This window comes from Pseudophryne corroboree, chromosome 12, assembly GCF_028390025.1.
Source record: "Pseudophryne corroboree isolate aPseCor3 chromosome 12, aPseCor3.hap2, whole genome shotgun sequence".
NCBI classification, from domain to species: Eukaryota; Metazoa; Chordata; class Amphibia; order Anura; family Myobatrachidae; genus Pseudophryne; species Pseudophryne corroboree.
This window is the reverse complement of record NC_086455.1, coordinates 64446610-64467112: the sequence shown is the minus strand read 5'-3', so window position 1 is coordinate 64467112 and position 20503 is coordinate 64446610. Positions and strand designations below refer to the sequence as shown.

Genomic DNA, 20503 nt, shown 5'->3' with positions numbered 1-20503 from the left:
TCTGCATTCTGCACTGTGCTTTTGCATCCAGCACTTAAAACAACCAACTTGTGAATTACCATCTGTCTCCTGCTATAGCCTTGCTTGGTTTTGTGGACTTTGTGCATATCTATTGACTGTGTGGATATTTTGCTGCCAGTTTCCAGACCAATTATCGGAGTTACTTGTTGCCTGTAATTACTACCATCAGTTGCATTACTTACTATTGCATATTGAATATGTCACCATCGCCTTCCAGGCCGACCATCGTTGTTTGTTAAACCATACTGATTTCCAGACCAGCCCATTACCTGTGACTGTTTTTTGATGTTCGCCATCAGCTTCCAGGCTGATCATCACAGTTTGCTTATCACAGTGGTTTCCAGACCAGCTCATTACTCGTGACTGTTTTATACCTCTGCCAGTTACCCTGCAAAGTACCATCTGTATTACTATTTGCTCCAGTTGCCGTGTATACTTTTGTGTGCTAAATAAAACATAATTGCGCACATGCGCAGGAACTTACTGCAGCCTCCTCGTTTCCTCCACCGCACCACCACTGACCCATTAGTGCCCCCTCCGGGAACAGACACAGTTACAGACCTGACAGGCAGCAGTGTGCATGTATGGAGCGTCCAAAGTCCCTGATTGTAACACATGGACATAAACCCAACTGGAGCAACTGCTGTCGTTGAAACACCTCAGAGAAATTGGCAGAACAATTGCTAATGAGGCAAAATAAATGTTTTGTTACCACAATGTGACTTCTAATTCAGAGCAGCTGCCTTTGGTGGATGGTAGGGATAATATTGTGGTACGCACTCAGCCATGTTGGTGCCTCTGAGGAGTGATTCCATTTTCACAACGCATTTCCATCCACGGTACAAGGGAAAAATGACTTCAACTCCCTACATTTTACGTCCTCCTTTTTGGACTTGGTGACAAATGATCTTTACCAGCAGCTGCTGTGGATTTGTACCATGTTCCCTGCAACAGAGTGATTGATATGAGAATCCCCCTCGCAGCCAATATATCAGATGATAATTAGATGGAGTGGTTGCAAAGGATTCAGTAGAAGCTGAAATGGATAACTAGGGGGGAGAATATAAATCACAGTTTAGAGCTGAGGTTGGAAAATACCCAAGATGAGTGAGGTCATTTATTAACAATACTAGCAGAGGGGACACATTTCTGTTAACCCCTCACTTGCTTGAGAAGAGTAGGCTGTTTTGCAAGAATTGGTCCATGCTAAAAAGATACAACACATTTATGTAAAGTACAAATGAGAGGAATCGGGGGCTCTAGGTTGCGGTCTTGTCAGCTCTGAATGTCTGTGCCTAGTAGTGCTGTCTTCATGTTTTCACCAGCCTCCATGCACTATAGGGGAAGAATACAGAAAAGGGTGTGGTATAAAAGATAGACAGTGTCTAGTTAGACAGTCAATAGATAGACACCATATGTTAGACAGACATTAGGTCGACAGAGTCAAAAGGTCGACAGGACCAAAAGGTCGACATGAAAAAGTAGACAGTACAAAAGGTCGACAGGGTCAAAAGGTTGACAGGGTCGACAGGTCGACATGAAAATGGTCGACATAAAAAAGATAAACACCATGTTTTTTGCATTTTTGTGGTTTGTGTGTATAGTTTTGTCATCTGGGACTCCCAATTGTAGAAAGACATACCCTCGCGGGGCTCGCTTTGCTCGCCATGCTTCGTGCTCAGTGGCTCGCTGCGCTCGCCACAAGGTTTATAGCCAACTCTATGCCGACATGGATAGAGAAGGTATGAAATAGTCCAAAAACATGTTACATTTTTAAAAAACATTTGTGTACCTTTTTCATGTCGACCTTTTGACCCAGTCGACCTTTTGACCCTGTCGACCTAATGTCTGTCTAACATATGGTGTCTATCTATTGACTGTCTAACTAGACACTGTCTATCTATCAACTGGATACCGAAAAACTGCTGTACCCAAATCTCAAAGCCCTATATGCTTAATACACCACTGACTTCCCCAAATAAATCCCTCCCCCCCTCACCCTTACACACACACCCACACCAAAAACACTGTAACATTTATTATCAATTGAAGACTATGGGGTAGATTCAATTGGCGCCAGAAAATGTCAAAACCCTGCTGTGTGGTTTTGCTATTCAATTGCAGGACTGAAAATTAGAAATCATTATGTCCTTTTTCTGATTTTTTTTCTAAAATCGCTCATTTTAAGAAAAATTACCGGAAGTTTCCAATTAGCTTAATTAGTAATTACTTTCCGATATGGGGGGGTGGTTATTCAGAGATGTGTGACACCGCCTCTTGATGCATCCGCAATTTAATTGCAGACACATCGAATTAAAGGGGGGTACACACAGGGACATTTCTCCCGGAGATGTGTGCTGAGCGATCTAGCACAGACCGCCCAGCACACATCTCTCCCCCCGCTCAGCACTCGATGTGATGCTGTGAGGGGGAAGAGAGGGGGGGGGGGGGGGACACGCACATTTCACCCAGCGGTGAAATTAGTGATCTACTAGCATGCATGCCAAATCTAGAGCCGACGATAGCAACGCGCGGGGCCTCGCATTGCTGTCGCCGGCACCCCTACACACGGAGCGACGTGTTCTTAATTTCTAAGCAATCTAGTCAGATTGCTTAGACATTAAGTGAACATTGCTACGTGTGTACCGCCCTTACGGTTGACCACTGGCAGCGCAGCCTGGTGCTGTAAGAAATTTGGCATGTTCCAAAAGGCGAGTAAAGAATGGAAATGATCATAAAAGCAAACATTTCACTTCTGCATCAGGAGCCGAGGCGGTCCTCTGACCACCAGGGCTGCCATCAGAAATTGTGGGGCCCGGGACTGACAAGATAGGGGGCTGCCCGTTGGCTGCCGATGCCCCCCCGAAAAATGAAAATATGAAAAAAAATGTAATTAAATAAAAAATAAGATTTTACTTACCGGTAAATCTATTTCTCGTAGTCCGTAGAGGATGCTGGGGACTCCGCAAGGACCATGGGGATAGACGGGCTCCGCAGGAGACATGGGCACTTTAAGAAAGAATTTAGTTCCTGGTGTGCACTGGCTCCTCCCTCTATGCCCCTCCTCCAGACCTCAGTTAGAGAAACTGTGCCCAGAGGAGACTGACAGTACAAGGAAAGGATTTTGGTAATCCCGGGTAAGACTCATACCAGCCACACCAATCACACCGTATAACTTGTGATAACAACCCAGTTAACAGTATGACAAATAACATAGCATCAGTTCATGCCCGATGCAACAATAACGTAACCCTTATTGAAGCAATAACTATATACAAGTATTGCAGAAGAAGTCCGCACTTGGGACGGGCGCCCAGCATCCTCTACGGACTACGAGAAATAGATTTACCGGTAAGTAAAATCTTATTTTCTCTAACGTCCTAGAGGATGCTGGGGACTCCGATTGAGCAAACATGAGGTCCTCCTCAGCCAGGGTATCAAACTTATAGAATTTTGCAAAGGTGTTTGAACCCGACCAAGTAGCAGCTCGACACAGCTGTAGTGCCGAGACGCCTCGGGCAGACGCCCAAGAAGAGCCCACTTTCCTAGTGGAATGGGCCTTGACCGATTTAGGTAACGGCAATCCTGCCGTAGAATGCGCCTGCTGAATCGTGTTACAGATCCAGCGAGCGATAGTCTGCTTTGAAGCAGGGCCGCCAAGCTTGTTGGCTGCATACAGAACAAACAGTGCTTCTGTTTTCCGGACTCTAGCCGTCCTGGCTACATAAATTTTCAAAGCCCTGACCACATCAAGGGACTCGGAATCCTCTAAGTCCCGTGTAGCCACAGGCACCACAATAGGTTGGTTCATATGAAAGGATGAAACCACTTTTGGAAGGAACTGAGGACGTGTCCGCAATTCCACTCTATCCATATGGGAAACCAGATAGGGGCTTTTATGTGACAAAGCCGCTAATTCCGACACTCGCCTAGCCGAAGCCAGGGCTAATAACATGACCACCTTCCACGTGAGATATTTCAACTCCACCGTTTTAAGTGGTTCAAACCAGTGTGACTTTAGGAAACTTAACACCACATTAAAGGTCCCAAGGCGCCACCGGAGGCACAAAAGGAGGCAGAATATGCAGTACTCCCTTTACAAAAGTCTGAACTTCTGGGAGAGAAGCCAATTCTTTTTGAAAGAAAATGGATAGGGCCGAAATCTGGACCTTAATGGAGCCTAATTTAAGGCCCAAATCCACTCCAGTTTGTAGGAAGTGAAGGAAACGGCCCAGATGGAATTCTTCCGTAGGAGCATTCTTGGTCTGTCACCAAGAAACATATCTTCGCCATATACGGTGATAATGTTTTGCTGTTACTTCCTTCCTAGCCTTTATCAGCGTAGGGATAACCTCAACCGGAATGCCTTTTTCTGATAGGATCCGGCGTTCAACCGCCATGCCGTCAAACGCAGCCGCGGTAAGTCTTGGAACAGACAGGGTCCCTGTTGCAACAGGTCCTGTCTTAGAGGAAGAGGCCACGGATCTTCTGTGAGCATTTCTTGCAGATCTGGATACCAGGTCCGTCGTGGCCAATCTGGAACAATGAGGATTGTTCTCACTCCTTTTCTTCTTATTATCCTCAACACCTTGGGTTTGAGAGGAAGAGGAGGAAATACATAGACTGACCGGAACACCCACGGTGTCACTAGGGCGTCTACCGCCACTGCCTGAGGGTCTCTGGACCTGGCGCACTACCTCTGTAGCTTTTTGTTGAGGCGGGATGCCATCATGTCTATCTGTGGCAGTTCCCACCGACTCACAATCTGTGCGAAGACTTCGATGAAGTCCCCACTCTCCCGGGTGTAGGTCGTGTCTGCTGAGGAAGTCTGCTTCCCAGTTGTCCACTCCCGGAATGAACACTGCTGACAGTGCGCTTACATGATTCTCCGCCCAGCGAAGAATTCTGGTGGCTTCCGCCATTGCCACTCTGCTCCTTGTGCCGCCTTGGCGGTTTACATGAGCCACTGCGGTGATGTTGTCTGACTGGATCAGAACTGGTTGGTCGCGAAGTAAGGTCTCCGCTTGACGTAGGGCGTTGTATATGGCCCTTAGTTCCAGGATGTTGATGTGAAGACAAGTCTCTTGACTTGACCAAAGACCTTGGAAATTTCTTCCCTGTGTGACTGCTCCCCAACCTCGGAGACTTGCGTCCGTGGTCACCAGGATCCAATCCTGAATGCTGAATCTGCGGCCCTCGAGAAGGTGAGCACTCTGCAGCCACCACAGGAGTGACACTCTGGCCCTGGGGGACAGGGTGATCAACCGATGCATCTGTAGATGTGACCCGGACCACTTGCCCAGCAGATCCCATTGGAAAGTCCTCGCATGGAACCTGCCAAAGGGAATGGCCTCGTATGACGCCGCCATCTTTCCCAGGACTCGAGTGCAATGATACACTGACACCTGTCTTGATTTCAAAAGGTTCCTGACCAGAGTCATAAGTTCCTGGGCTTTTTCTATCAGAAGATAAACCCTTTTCTGGGTCGTGTCCAGAATCATGCCCAAGAAAGGCAGACGAGTCATAGGAACCAACTGCGACTTTGGAATATTGAGAATCCAGCCGTATTGCTATAACACTTTCAGTGAAAAATATGTTTAGTAGTGTTCATTCTAGCACCCTGCACCTTTCAAATCCTGTGCAGTTCCTCTTTCCTGCCTGAGGGGTCGCTCTCTGCTCTGGTGCTTCTCAGCACATTCTGGTCTGTATCACAGCACTGAGTAACAGATCAGAGTGTGCTGAGAAGCACCACAGCAGAGAGCGACACCCCAGGCAGGAAAGAGGAACTGCACGGATTTTGAAAGGCGCAGGGTGCTAGAATGAACACTATGTTTAGGTGTTACAAATGTGCGCAATTAAAAACAGAATCATGCAGCAGAATCACACGTAAAATTGAGTGTTCATCCAACACTCAGAAAACTGAATAATATTCTAAAGGATTTTTTACGTGCTCAATCCTGCGTTATTCTGCTTAACCATGTACAGAATGATACCAGGAATGTGCATAGGAAAAAACGAACAATCATGCAAAAAGGTGTACACATGCAAAGCACCACATCCAAATATAATAGAAATTACTGAGCTTTTATAAATGAATGATGAATTGATCACAATCTTCTGTGAATAGCTCCTCAATGCATGTAGAGGTTGGTACCGTCCAGAAATCTCTGAAATCAGAACAATCGTGCTTCCCTCACAGGGGTATTACCCATTACAGGGGGAGTCAGCACAGAGAATAAATAATAGTGCAGTATTTTGTATAAAAGAGGAAGCGTTTTAATACAAATTGCACTTACAACAAATAGAAATAAAAATCACATGTAAGACATCCTTTCATGGCAAAGACACGGGAACACTGCAAGCATATCACCAGAATCCTGCTGATGTAATCAGGAAGGGATTAGCGGCCACAGTTCCGGAACCTGTAGGAGCTTCTCCAAGGTGGCGATGCAGGGTGAATGAGTGTCCGACCAACAGGAGTTGTAGAGACCACACTTAAGGCGTTTCGGACCTCGCTGGGTCCTTTGCTTTTATGAGGAGATCGTCCAAGTACGGGATAATTGTGACACCTTGCTTGCGCAGGAGCACCATCATTTCCGCCATTACCTTGGTGAAAATCCTCAGGGCCGTTGAGAGACCAAACGGCAACGTCTGAAATTAGTAATGACAGTCCTGTACCGCAAATCTTAGGTACGCCTGATGAGGTGGATAAATGGGGACATGAAGGTACGCATCCTTTATGTCCAGTGACACCATAAAATCCCCCCCTTCCCGGCTTGTGATGACCGCTCTTAGCGATTCCATATTGAACTTGAACCTTTTCAAGTATAGGTTCAGAGATTTTAAATTCAATATGGGTCTGACCGAACCGTCCGGTTTCGGAACTACAAACATGGTCGAATAATAACCCCTTCCCTGTTGAAGGAGGGGAACCTTGACCACCACCTGCTGAAGATACAATTTTTGTATTGCATTTAACACTATCTCCCTCTCTAGGGGGGAAGCTGGTAGGGCAGATTTGAAATACCGGCGAGGAGGCACCTCTTCGAATTCCAGCTTGTAACCCTGAGACACAATTTCTATTGCCCAGGGATCCACCTGGGAGTGAACCCACATGTGGCTGAAATTCCGAAGACGCGCCCCCACTGGCCCCGACTCCGCCAGTGGAGCCCCAGCGTCATGCGGTGGATTTTGCAGAGGCCGGGGAGGACTTCTGTTCCTGGGAACTAGCTGTGTTGTGCAGCTTCTTTCCTCTGCCCCTACCTCTGGCAAGAAAGGACGCACCTCGGACTTTCTTGTTTCTTTGCGAACGAAAGGACTGCATTTGATAATGCTGTGCTCTCTTAGGCTGTGAGGGAACATAAGGCAAAAAATTTGACTTTCCAGCTGTAGCTGTGGAGACCAGGTCCGAGAGACCTTCTCCGAACAATTCCTCATCCCTGTACGGTAAAACCTCCATATGCATTTTTGAGTCGGCATCACCTGTCCATTGCCGAGTCCACAGGACCCTTCTGGCAGAAATCGACATAGCGTTTATTCTAGAACCCAGTAGACTAATGTCTCTTTGAGCATCTCTCATATAAAGGACAGCGTCTTTAATATGCCCCAGGGTCAATAAAACAGTATCCTTATCTAGGGTATCAATTTCCTCTGATAAGGTATCTGTCCATGCCGCTACCGCACTACAGACCCAGGCCGACGCGATTGCTGGTCTGAGTAAGGTACCTGAATGTGTATAAATGGACTTCAGGGTACCCTCCTGTTTGCGATCAGCAGCATCTTTGAGGGTAGCCGTATCCTGGGACGGCAGGGCTACCTTTTTGGATAAGCGTGTTAAAGCTTTGTCCACCCTAGGAGAGGATTCCCATCGTAACCTGTCCGTTGGCGGGAAAGGATACGCCATAAGAATCCGTTTGGAAATCTGCAGTTTTTTATCTGGGGATTCCCAAGCTTTTTCACATAACTCATTCAGTTCGTGTGAGGGGGGAAAAGTTACCTCAGGTTTCTTTCCTTTATACATATGCACCCTCTTGTCAGGGACAGGGGTTTCCTCTGTGATGTGCAAAACATCCTTTATCGCTATAATCATATATCGAAGGGATTTAGCCAATTTTGGCTGTAACTTTGCATCATCGTAATTGACACTGGAGTCAGAATCCATGTCGGTATCTGTGTCAACAATTTGGGATAGTGGGCGCTTATGAGACCCTGACGGTCCCTGAGACATAGGATCAGGCACGGGTTGAGACCCTGACTGTCCCAATGCATCAGCCTTGTCTAATCTTTTATGCAAGGAATTAACATTATCATTTAAAACCTTCCACATATCCATCCAATCAGGTGTCGGCGCCGTCGGCGGAGACACCACATTCATTAGCTCCCGCTCCTCTCCCACATAGCCTTCCTCATCAGACATGTCGACACAAACGTACCGACACACCACACACACACAGGGAATGTCCTCTCTGAAGACAGTTCCCCCACGAGGCCCTTTGGAGAGACAGAGAGAGAGTATGCCAGCACATACCCCAGCGCTATATAACCCAGGAATAACACAGTAACTTAATGTTAACCCAGTAGCTGCTGTTTATATCTTTTTTGCGCCTAATTAATTATGTGGCCCCCCCCTCTCTTATCAACCCTCTTCTACCGTGTATCAGCAGGGGAGAGCCCGGGGAGCTTCCTCTCAGCGTGCTGTGGAGAAAAAATGGCGCTGGTGAGTGCTGAGGGAGAAGCCCCGCCCCCTCGGTGGCGGGCTTCTGTCCCGCTTAAATTTAAAAAAATTTGTCGGGGGCTCATACATATATACAGTGCCCAGCTGTATATATGTGGTCTTTTGCCAATATGAGGTTCCAAATGCTGCCCAGGGCGCCCCCCCTGCGCCCTGCACCCTTACAGTGACCGGAGTATGTGTAGGTGTGTGGAGCAATAGCGCACAGCTGCAGTGCTGTGCATTACCTCCAGTGAAGATCACGAAGTCTTCTGCTTCTCATACTCACCCGGCTTCTGTCTTCCGGCTCTGCGAGGGGGACGGCGGCGCGGCTTTGGGACGGACGGCGAGGGTGAGATCCTGCGTACCGATCCCTCCGGAGCTAATGGTGTCCAGTAGCCTAAGAAGCAGGACCTAGCTTCAGAGAGTAGGGCTGCTACTCTCCCCTCAGTCCCACGATGCAGGGAGTCTGTTGCCAGCAGAGCTCCCTGAAAATAAAAAACCTAACAAAATACTTTCTATCAGCAAACTCAGGAGAGCTCACTGAAAAGCACCCAGCTGCTCTGGGCACAGTATCAAACTGAGGTCTGGAGGAGGGGCATAGAGGGATGAGCCAGTACACACCAGGAACTAAATTCTTTCTTAAAGTGCCCATGTCTCCTGCGGAGCCCGTCTATCCCCATGGTCCTTACGGAGTCCCCAGCATCCTCTAGGACGTTAGAGAAATATATTTTTTTTTTTAATTAAATAAAATCCCTATGCACATAAGGAGCATCACCATATTATGCCCCTTGCACCATATTAAGTCCCCACAGTAATGCCCCTGACACCATATTATGTCCCTGCCACCACATTATGCCTACACAGTAATGCCCTCAACACCATATTATGCCCACACAGTAGTTATGCCAGTACCTGCTTGTTGTCAGGGAATTCCCCCCCCCCTCCAGGCCACTGCTGTGGGTCTGCTGTCCAGGCGGGGGGCGCTTTTCACGCCTGCTTGCTACAAGCTATTGAAAACGTTCCTCCCAAAATGGCTATGGGTGTGGATCACTGGCTCAACAGTAACTAGGCCGACAGTCGTTAGGTCGACCACTATTGGTCGACAGTGACTAGGTCGACACCTGAAATAGGTCGACACAGTATTTAGGTCGACATAGAAAAAGGTTGACATGAGGTTTTTTTTTTTAAATGGTGTTGTTTTGTTCAGAAAGTGACCGGGAACCCCAATTAGTGCAAAGTGTCCCCTAGCAAGGTTACTATTCCCAATCGTAGTCCATGTTGATCGTAAAATATGAAAAAGTTTAAAAAAAATGGGGAAAAAGTGAAAAACGCACGTCGACCTTTTCATGTGTCGACCTTTTCCATGTCGACCTAGTGACAATGTCGACCTAATGACCATGTCAACCTAATGCATATAGACCAATAGTGGTCGACCTAATGAGTGTCGACCTAAGTGTTGTTGACCTAAAGACGCGATACCAATGGCCACTGCCTCAGAGGAGACAGTTATTAAAAATAATGGAGGCCTCCTCTAGTATCTTTAATTACTGTCTCCTTTGAGGCGGTGACCATTTTGGGAGGGACATTTTCAATAGAGTGCTGCCGGTAGATGGTGCATGACAATGGATGGCGGCGGGCGAACGGTGGCATGAATGGTCCGGGCCCTCCCCTCTTTGTCAGAGAAGCCGGGCCCAGGACAGCTGTGCCCTCAGTTCCCCCCTGATGGCAGCCCTGCTGACCACACATGGCAGCAGCTTTTGCTGAGGAGGATTCCAATGGAAATCCTCTCCAGGTCATTTTGACAAAATAGTAGCCCATAGGCTGTTATCCTATTGGGGCTAAGCTCAGGAAAAAACCATAATAGATACTATATAGGGGGATATGTACTAAGCCTTGGAGAGTGATAAAGTGGAGAGATAAAGTGCCAGCCATGTTGCAGGCTGTGTTTAAAAAATGACAGGAGCTGGTTGGTTGGTTGATAATTTATCTCTCTCCACTTTTAGCACTCTCCAAGACTTAGTACATCTGCTCCAAAGTAAGTACGAGAATAAACATAAATGAAAGTTCTCGAGCAATACAATATAATATATGGGATAAAAATGTTTAACCAGCCTTACATACTTTTATTAGATTAGGACATATTTAAAGAGTAACTAGTAGAACTCTCTGTACCCCATCCTAAAAATAAAACACTGTCTGACGTGAAAAGTTTTAGTACAGAACTGAGAAGTTTGTTGGCGCCGCAAGTTCATTCCAGAAATAGGATAGAAACAAAGAAATTCCCAAGACTTTAATACGTCAGTCTCCACTTACTCAGAGCTGCTTACAGTGAGTGTTAGTTCAGGCTGGCATGACACAGGTTCTGCAATATCCCCGTTTTGTTCCGCTCACGTATATACAATTCCCAGAACGTTCTCCAGGGCTATATGAGTAAATGGTACTGTAGCTCAGAACTGGAACAAGCTTCTAAATAGAGACGGTATTTTAAGAAAGGTTATGGCTACAAACAGGTCAGGCATCTAAAATAGACATCACTGGAAGTAATTTTATCTTTGATTATAAAATATTTATACACCTTTCCAAGTATATACCTCTGAATTCTAATTTGGGTAACCCTGAGTGCTGCGCGAGACGTCATGGGAATGGTATTGCGCAGTTTGCACTCATTCTGCTGCCATGCACATTGTTAAGAGAATAGGTACACTTGTTAATGACAGTGAGAAACAGTTTAATTGTATAAAAAAAAAATGAATGTTCCCAGTCCCACTGAAAATGAATGTTCCCAGTCCCACTGAAGTGCGTGCAGTTTTTACTCTCAAAACTGCGGTTATAAAATGTTAGGCCAAAATAAGTTAAACTACACTTAAAACAGGACCGGATTAAAAATGGGGTGGATGAGCTGCAGCTCCGGGCCCCCCTTTGAAATTAGATTTAACACTTCTACCTGCAGATCATAAGCACCCTTTGCAAGCTAGAGAAAGTGATCTTTATTTTGTGCAGCTGGTACCTGGGGAACTGCAGAATACAAAAGCAGTACTATGTGCAATCTACTGGGGCACAGTCAATGAAAGTACAGAGATAAAAAGTCTTTGGATTCCTCCCAGCATTTAGTTTGGGGAATCGGATGTAGCACATGAAAATGGGGCATACTTGCCTACCTGACCCTCTCCATGGGGGGGGGGGAAATGCTCTGTTCCTGGACTCTCCTGGTAATGTATGATTGCCATCACCTGTGGTGAAACACCTTTCTTATCAATTAACTAGCTCACCACAGGTGATGGCAATCATACATTACCAGGAGAGTCCAGGAACAGAGCATTTTCTCCCTCATGGAGTGGGTCAGGTTGACAAGTATGAAATGGGGCATGACTAGGGATGGCCGTTGAGAGCTAACGGTTGGTGATCACTGATGTTCTTTAGCCAGTGTAAATGCTTTTTCCATTTGATGCCAGGGTTATGTTGCCACCTTATTTGATGGACACTGATGCCCATTCTTCTGGGTACACCAAGATGGGGTATCCTTTGCACATGTGAAAATTTACTGTATCCACCGCACATGAACACTAGCTAAGCATATATAGATACAACATTGAATGGTTACCATGTGATGGCTACAGCACATACCATTGCAAAGCATGTTGCGATAGCAGCAATACCACCACGACTCTCTAGCTCTCTTATAATGGCCATCCTTGGGCATGACGAAACATCATGGATGCATACCCAGCACTTCCGAAGCCCTTAAGCACCTCTTGCCACAGTCCACTCCCCAGAAAAAAATAATTTGTATGCTGCACACTCCATGGCTGGTGCCCATTGAACCCATTCACCACTGTCTGGTACTGGCAACAAGATGCTGTACCAACGAGGAAGGTGACAAAGCCCTCAAATCAGACATTCCACCTAAAACAGGACAGTTGGGAGGCATTTCTTTGGCTTTCCCACCCTTGTAGAGCCACAAACCTTAGAACGACATGACAGCCAGTGTTGGCCAGGGAGTAATGATTGTAGCTTGCCCGCTGCTGCAAAGCCACCTAAAGCCTATTTCTGGATAGGTATTCCTTTATCTGAAAGAAAAACAATTAACTGTTGGAATATTAGCTAAACAAGTACACCCAGTAAAGATGTGACTGCAGGACCACTTACTATGACAAAGATAGGGGAAGTGCATGACTTCATAACCCTGATGTGCCCCATGGATTCCCCCTTGATGTATCAAGCCTTAGAGAGAGAAGTGGAGATAGATAAGGTCAGATCCTAACTGTCATTTTACCAGACTGTGGGGGATGGGCCTGCCAAACGCCGATGTTTGGCAGGCACATCATGCCATATAAATGACTGCCCTTTTAAAAAAACATCCAAGTGCATCCGACATCCCCCACGTCGGGCAAACTCGGACTTCATTACAGCCCCCCCCCCCCCCCCCCCCCATGTTTTAAAATGATAGGAGCTAACTATTTAGTACTTTATCTCTTTCTGAGGCTTGATACATCCCCCCCTTCTCCAACCTAAGAGCTTCCCATATGTAAATGCTGCACATCTTTCTGTATATGTTGGATCAATGATAACTCGATGGGCCAAGTACAAGTATGCAGTATGGATATGTCTGTGGCTGATTCCCGGCTACCTAACAAGTGTATTACATTTATATACACTGTGGCAGTTTATGGATTGCATCAGTGTTACAATCTACGCCGGAATTCCAGAACATTTAGCATTTTTCTCCAAGTGAAATAACATTTTACACCGTATTGAAAATGTATGTTAAATAGTTTTCCTTTAAGAGAGTTACAATGTAACCACTATCTCTGACTGAAAATAACATTGCTTAATACAAAACACCTGCGTATGCAGCATCTTGCACAATTTATCTACATGTGAATCATTGTACCGGGCAAGCTCTCCCCTGATTGGCTGACCTCCACGTAACCCGTAAAATATGTATATACTTCTTAGTATACAACTAAGGAAAACAAATCTCCATTAAAATGAGGACATGTGCGCCCCACATCTTCATGGGATCCATTAATATTTTATTATTTGGGATTCGGACTATAGATCTACAGTGTCTAGGTCGCACATCAACAGGTCAACACCGTCGGCCAAATGTAAGAGAGTGAGAGTTTCAAAAAGTGAGTGATTTGGTAAGGTTTTGCAGGTTTTTTTTTTAAAGTGGCAATCATTTACACAACAAGATCAACCTGGTTTTGCAGTGTAAATGATTGCCACTTTAAAAAAAAAAACTGAAAAACCTTACCAAATCTCTCACTTTCTGAAACTCTTATGCTAGCCATACATCAGACCAACTTTTCTCCAGCTCTCCAAACTTCCAACCGTCCAACTTGTCTGTCCAACTAAAACAGTGCTCCACACATCTAACCAACTTTTCATCAGTGCTCCACACATCTAACCAACTTTTCATCAGACCAGCCAACCTACCATCTTCTCTCCAACTTGTGATGTCACCGAAGTAGGCGGACAGTGTCTCTGTGAACATTGGTATGCTGCATACCCCAATGTTCCATCACCTGTACACATACCCCTATGCACCTGCCTTATCACCTGTACACAGGGCACAGGGTGTTGTAGCATGGCTTGCGGGTGCTGTAGATTTGGGGTGCCAGGATGTAGGAGCATTGGAGTGGGGGCTTACTGCCCACATATTAAGTGTGTTAGGGGCAATAGCTGACCACCTAACCTGTCTCTTTCCCACACACACACATCTCTCATTCTCTAACATCTCACTCTCCCACAACCCCCACTTCTCTCACTCTGCCACCCCCCCACCCCCACTTCTCTCATTCTCCCACATCTCGCTCTCCATCATGTCTCTTGTTCCCTCACACCCCCACGTCTCTTACTCTCTCACACCCTCCGACCCTCACATATCTTAGGGTGAGCAAGGGAGAGAGGGGTGGGAGAGAGACACTGGACCCAAACCTAAATCCTAGATAACTGCATTCATCGGCCCTACCATGCACAGATATGGTACAAACAAGCTATGTGATGGTCTGCCGCAAACTGCTGCTCCTCCTGGCACCCACTCCATCACTGCCACCATGATCCCAGGCTAACAGGGGAACCCCAGCTGTCAAGGACTGTTTGTGAGGCGCAATCGCGGGTGCCAGTCCGCAGCTGGCAGCAGCGATAGGGGGGTGCCATATATAAAGCAATGAAGTGTATTCTCTGTAGTCTAGCTCAGTAGTCACTCACACACTCTCACTCGCTGTATATACTACAAAGATAATAATTATTACATAAACATAAATATGTGAATGCTATACTTACCCAGCGACCTCCGATATCATTTCCTCTGCAGTCTCAAAAGACAATTGGATGACGCAGGAAATATTAACGCTGGTGATTATTGTGTATAATTGTTACATTTACATTTATTGTACCAGATACAGATATATCAGCCACAGATATACCGATACATCTTACACAGCCTCATTATTTTTATATATATATATAGAACAATGTAATGGTCGTCACTCCAATGGATTTAAAAAAAATCATACAGCTCACCAAGCCAGCTTCGTTCAACGTTTCAGGTGCCTTGTAGTGCCACGGGAAGGCAGTTCAAGGCACCCGGGTATTTATCTTTTGCTGTAGGAGTGCCGGTCACAGTTGTTTTTATATATATATATATATATATATATATATATATATATATATATCTATCTCTGGATATATCAACAGCCTCATATATAGATATGTCACCCACAGCTGTATATAGAGATATCAGCCATAGCCTCATATATGGATATATATCTGCCACAGCCTCATATATAGCTATATATCAGCCACAGCCTCATACATAGATATATATCAGCCACAGCCTCGTATAGATATATATCTATATATGATGTTGTGGCTGATATATATATATATATATATATATATATATATATATATGAGGCTATGGCTGATATATCTCTATATATAGCTGTGGGTGACATATCTATATATGAGGCTGTGTCTGATATAAAGCTATATATGAGGCTGTGTCTGATATAAAGCTATATATGAGGCTGTGGCTGATATATATCTATATGAGGCTGTAGCCAATATATTCTATATATGAGGCTGTGGCTGATATAAATCAGCCACAGCCTCATATATAGAATACATCAGCTACAGCCTCGTATACATATATACAGTATCAGACAGGGGCGGATCCAGAAGAAAATGATAGGGGGGGCACCATGGAAGGGGCAAGTACATTTGCGTGCGGTGCATGTGAGGTGGCGCTTCTTATACAATGCCCACAGTTGTAGTGCTCATTATGCAATGTCCACTGTACTGGTAGTGCCCCTTATATAGACCCCCAAGTAGTGGTGCCCCTTTTGCAATGCCCGTATTGCCCCCAGTAGTAATGTTGCCTGTAGTAATGCCCCCAGTCATTATGCCCCCAGTGGTAATTCCCCTGCAGTCATGACCCCAGTAGTTTACCCCCCCCCCTTTAGTTTAGCCTCCCAGTGGTAATGCCCCCAGTAGTTTAGCCACCAGTAGTAATGCCCCCCTGTAGTTTGCCCCATTGTAGTTTAGTCCCTGTAGTTATGCCCCCTTGTAGCTTAGCCTTCAGTAGTAATGCCCCCAGTAGTTTGGCACCTGTAGTTATCCCCCAGTAGTTTGGCCCCTGTAGTTAAGCCCCCAGTAGTTTGCCCCCCCTGTAGTTTAGCCCCCAAGTAGTAATGTCCCTGTAGTTAAGCCGCCAGTAGCAATGCCCCTTATAAGTTTGCCCCCAATAGATGACCTCCCAGTAGTAATGCCCCCAGTAGATGCCCCCCAGTAAAAATGTCCCCCAGTAGCTGCCCCCAATAGATGACCCCCCAGTAGCAATGCCCCCAGTAGATGCCCCCCAGTAATAATGCCCCAGTAGCTACCCCCAATAGATGACCCCCCAGTAATAATGCCCCCTACGAGTTTGCCCCAATAGATGACCCCCTGTAGTAATGCCCCCAGTAAAAATGTACCCCAGTAGCTGCCCCCAATAGATTACCCCTCAGTAGTGATGCCCCCAGTAGATGCCCCCCAGTTATAATGCCCCCAGTAGTAATGCCCCTTGTTGATGCCCCCAGTAGTAATGTCCCCCGTAGTTTGCCCCCAGGAGATGCCCCCGCTGCATTAAGGAAGAAAAAAACATAATACTTACCGAGCCCCGTTCCCGCGCCGCTGCAGTCCTCCTCCTCCCTGGGCGTCCGCTCCTCAGTCAGTACTATGAGAGAGACGTCATGACTGATGTCTCTCCCATAGCGCACGGCGCACAGTGACAGCGCCGGGAGCCGGAGCTCAGTACTGAGCTCCTGCCTCCGGCTGCCGCTGTGCAGGGAGACGGGCGCCCGCTGGTAACACAATCTCAGCGGGCGCCCGTCATCTCCCTGTGCGGCTCCGGGGGAGAACGGGGGAGCGCAGGTGGACGGAGGCCAGAAATGACAGGGGGGGCACGGGCCCGAGTGCCCCCCCCCCCCTGGATCCGCCACTGGTATCAGACACAGCTTCATACATAGATAATCGCAGGTGGCGGGGTGCAGGGATGCTGTGATAGCGGTGATTGAGGGGATATTATGCGGGATCGCCAGCGGGGATGTACGGGGTGCCGCGATCATTCAGTCCGGCATCAGCTTTGAGAGGGGTGCCGGCCACTCACCCATCTGGACAGCTACCCGCCCCACAGTACCTCCGCTGCCAGGTTGACAGGGGCAGCCGGGCAGCAGTGAAGTACTGCCGCCGCTGCCCCTGCACTTCCTCCCGCTCTGCCGTGTCCGCTACTGGGGGTGCCCGTGTGACAGGGGCAGCCCGGCAATAATGATGAACTGCCGCGGCTGCCCCTGAACCTCCTCCCGGCTCCTACACCACTTCCGCTGCTGCCAGGGTGACAGGGGCAGCCCGGCAGCAGTGACAGACTGCCGCAGCTGCCCCTGCACTTCCTCCCGCTGTGCCGCGTCCGCTACTGGAGTTGTCCGTGTGACAGGGGCAGCCCGGCAACAATGATGAACTGCCGCAGCTGCCCCTGAACCTCCTCCCGTAACCTGCTCCACAGTGCTGCCCAGCAGGCAGTGATGGTGACAGAAGTAGGCGGACACTGCTGGCCAGTGTCCGCCTACTTATCGTTCAGTTGGGGGGAATGTTCCCCCTACACCTGAACGATTAGTTGGGAAAATCAAACAAGTTTGATTTTCCCAACTAGTTGGACAGACCGTTTCTGGCCGTTTTACAGCGTGTGGGAGCAAACGGCTGATAATCGTTTCCTCCCACACACTGACAGATTATCTTTCCAACCAGCCAACTAGTTGGCTGGTTGGAAAGATATCGTGCTGATGTATGGCCAGCTTTACTCTATTACATTTGGCCCCATACTGTATGTTCAACCTTTTGTCCATGTTGACCTTTTCCAGTGTTGACCTTTCATTGGCCCTCATTCCGAGTTGTTCGCTCGCTAGCTGCTTTTAGCAGCTTTGCACACGCTAAGCCGCCGCCTACTGGGAGTGAATCTTAGCTTTGCAGAATTGCGAACTAAAGATTCGCATAATTGCGAATAGAAATTTCTTTGCAGTTTCTGAGTAGCTCGGGACTTACTCTGCCACTGCGATCAGTTCAGTCAGTTTCGTTCCTGGTTTGACGTCACAAACACACCCAGCGTTCGCCCAGACACTCCCCCGTTTCTCCAGCCACTCCTGCGTTTTTCCCAGAAACGGCAGCGTTTTTCCGCACACACCCATAAAACGGCCAGTTTCCGCCCAGAAACACCCACTTCCTGTCAATCACACTCCGATCACCAGAACGATGAAAAATCCTCGTTATGCCGTGAGTAAAATACCTAACTTTTGAGTAAAATAACTAAGCGCATGCGCACTGCGAACATTGCGCATGCGCAGTAAGCGACTAATCGCAATATAGAAAAACTTGGCAACGAGCGAACAACTCGGAATGAGGGCCATAGGTCGACCTTTTGTTCATGTCGACTTTTCGTCAGTGCCGGCCTAATGCATGTCGGCCATATGGGGTTGACCTAATGACTGTCGACTAGACATTGTAGATTTTCTCTACCACACCCCTTGAGAAAGGCAAAACTGCAATAAAACTAACAGTAAAATAAAAATTAGAGGGATTTATAGATTTACTATCATCATAACCATTCAAACACCATATATAAATGTAGGGGATCAGTATGTAAAACTGGTGGCCGGGATCCCGGCAGTGAGTATACCAACAGCGGGATCCCGGCCACCAGTATTCTGACAGCAGGGCGAGCACTAGCACGATGGCTGGCTGTGCTTGCCACAGGGTTTATTCTCCCCCTATGGATGTCGTGGATACCGATAGAGGTAGAAACGTTTGTGGCGCTGGGATTCTGGCGGCGGTATTTCACCGCTAGTCGGAATTCCGGCGTCGGAATTGTGATGTCCGGGATCCTGACTAGCAGTATGGTAACCGCTTCCCAAATGTACAAGAGCTCATTTAAAATGGAACATACTGTACTATTTGTGTAAGATACACACCTCTGCATTATGGTTGCACACAAAAAATGCTTATGTACAGCCTACACTAATGTACCATGCCCAGGACAACATGGAGGCCACAGAGCTCCACCTGTGACTAAGAAGCAGCCAGAATCACAGTGAGTGATCAGCTGCCCGCCATGGAGGGCAGATAATTCAGCCTAACCATGGGGTTCTCCTATACCTTGCCCCAATTCTCCTCCTTTATTCTCCTCTTGCTTCTTGTACATGCCTGTTGTGCCATACAGTTTCCAAATCCACAGTAGTAAAGGCACACAGAAGCTTCCTAAGTGTGTCTCTGCCCCATCCCTCCCCAAGTGTGCCTCTGCCCCATCCTTCCCCAAGTGTGCCTCCACCCAATCACTCCCCGAGTGTGCCTCTGATCCCCCTCCCCACATTTTCCTCTAAGCCCTCCTCCCTTTCCTTGTTACTGACTCTGCCGCCGTACCCAACCCCAAATGTGACTTTGACTCCCCTCCCCAGGGACAGGTAAAGAGAGGAGAAGAAGTTACTTGCTCTTTTCTCTTACGTCCTAGGGGATACTGGGAATCCATTTAGTACCATGGGGTATAGACAGGTCCACTAGGAGCCATGGGCACTATAGAAGTTTGATTGTGTCTGCTGGCTCCTCCCTCTATGCCGCTCCCACCAGACTCATTTTAAAAAATGGTCACGTCCCTGGAAGATCCTGAAAAGTTTTCTGCATTTATTTTTGAAGTTTGTTATTTTCATGCAGGACTGGATGGTACCAGCCTGCATGCTTCGTGGGACTTGGGAAGGGGGGGATGGCCCAACCCCACTAAGGGTTAATAGTCCCATTCCCCGCTGACAGGATGCTAGCTCCTGAGGGAACTATTCGCAAGCCCCACCACGGCGAGCGTACATTCCCGCAGCACGCCGCCACCCCTAACAGAGCCAGAAGAAAGAAGAGTGGTAAATACTAAGCCGGCATCCCGGTTAGCGGGATGCCGGCCATTATGGCGGCATGAGGGTATGGAGACGCACGGCTCCTAAGCGGGGCGAACTGAGTCTCCTGACTAAGTACACTGTTGTGTACACCGTACCCAGACTGGCAACAAAGACATAAAAGGAGTCTGTCTCCATTTTATGCACCCAGACACACAGGCCAGTATAAAGAAGAGCGGGAAGACTGCACGCCAATGAAGGGGCATGGCTTCACTATGAGCGGACCCAGCAGCTCACCAGTGTCATTTTCCCTACTGCAGCTGACACAGACGCTGATTGACAGGGACGCGCAGCTCTT

General features: G+C 47.4%; 1 long non-coding RNA gene across 1 annotated transcript; it reads right to left on the bottom strand.

The window, feature by feature from the left end:
* Window positions 1-1139: 1139 nt before the first annotated feature.
* On the bottom strand, window positions 1140-17714 carry LOC134980103 (uncharacterized). The gene is made up of 5 exons (XR_010190331.1): window positions 17418-17714; window positions 12881-12955; window positions 12698-12801; window positions 11048-11200; window positions 1140-1356 (listed from the first exon to the last, which is right to left on the bottom strand). It is a non-coding gene; the product is annotated as an uncharacterized LOC134980103 (long non-coding RNA).
* Window positions 17715-20503: the final 2789 nt, after the last annotated feature.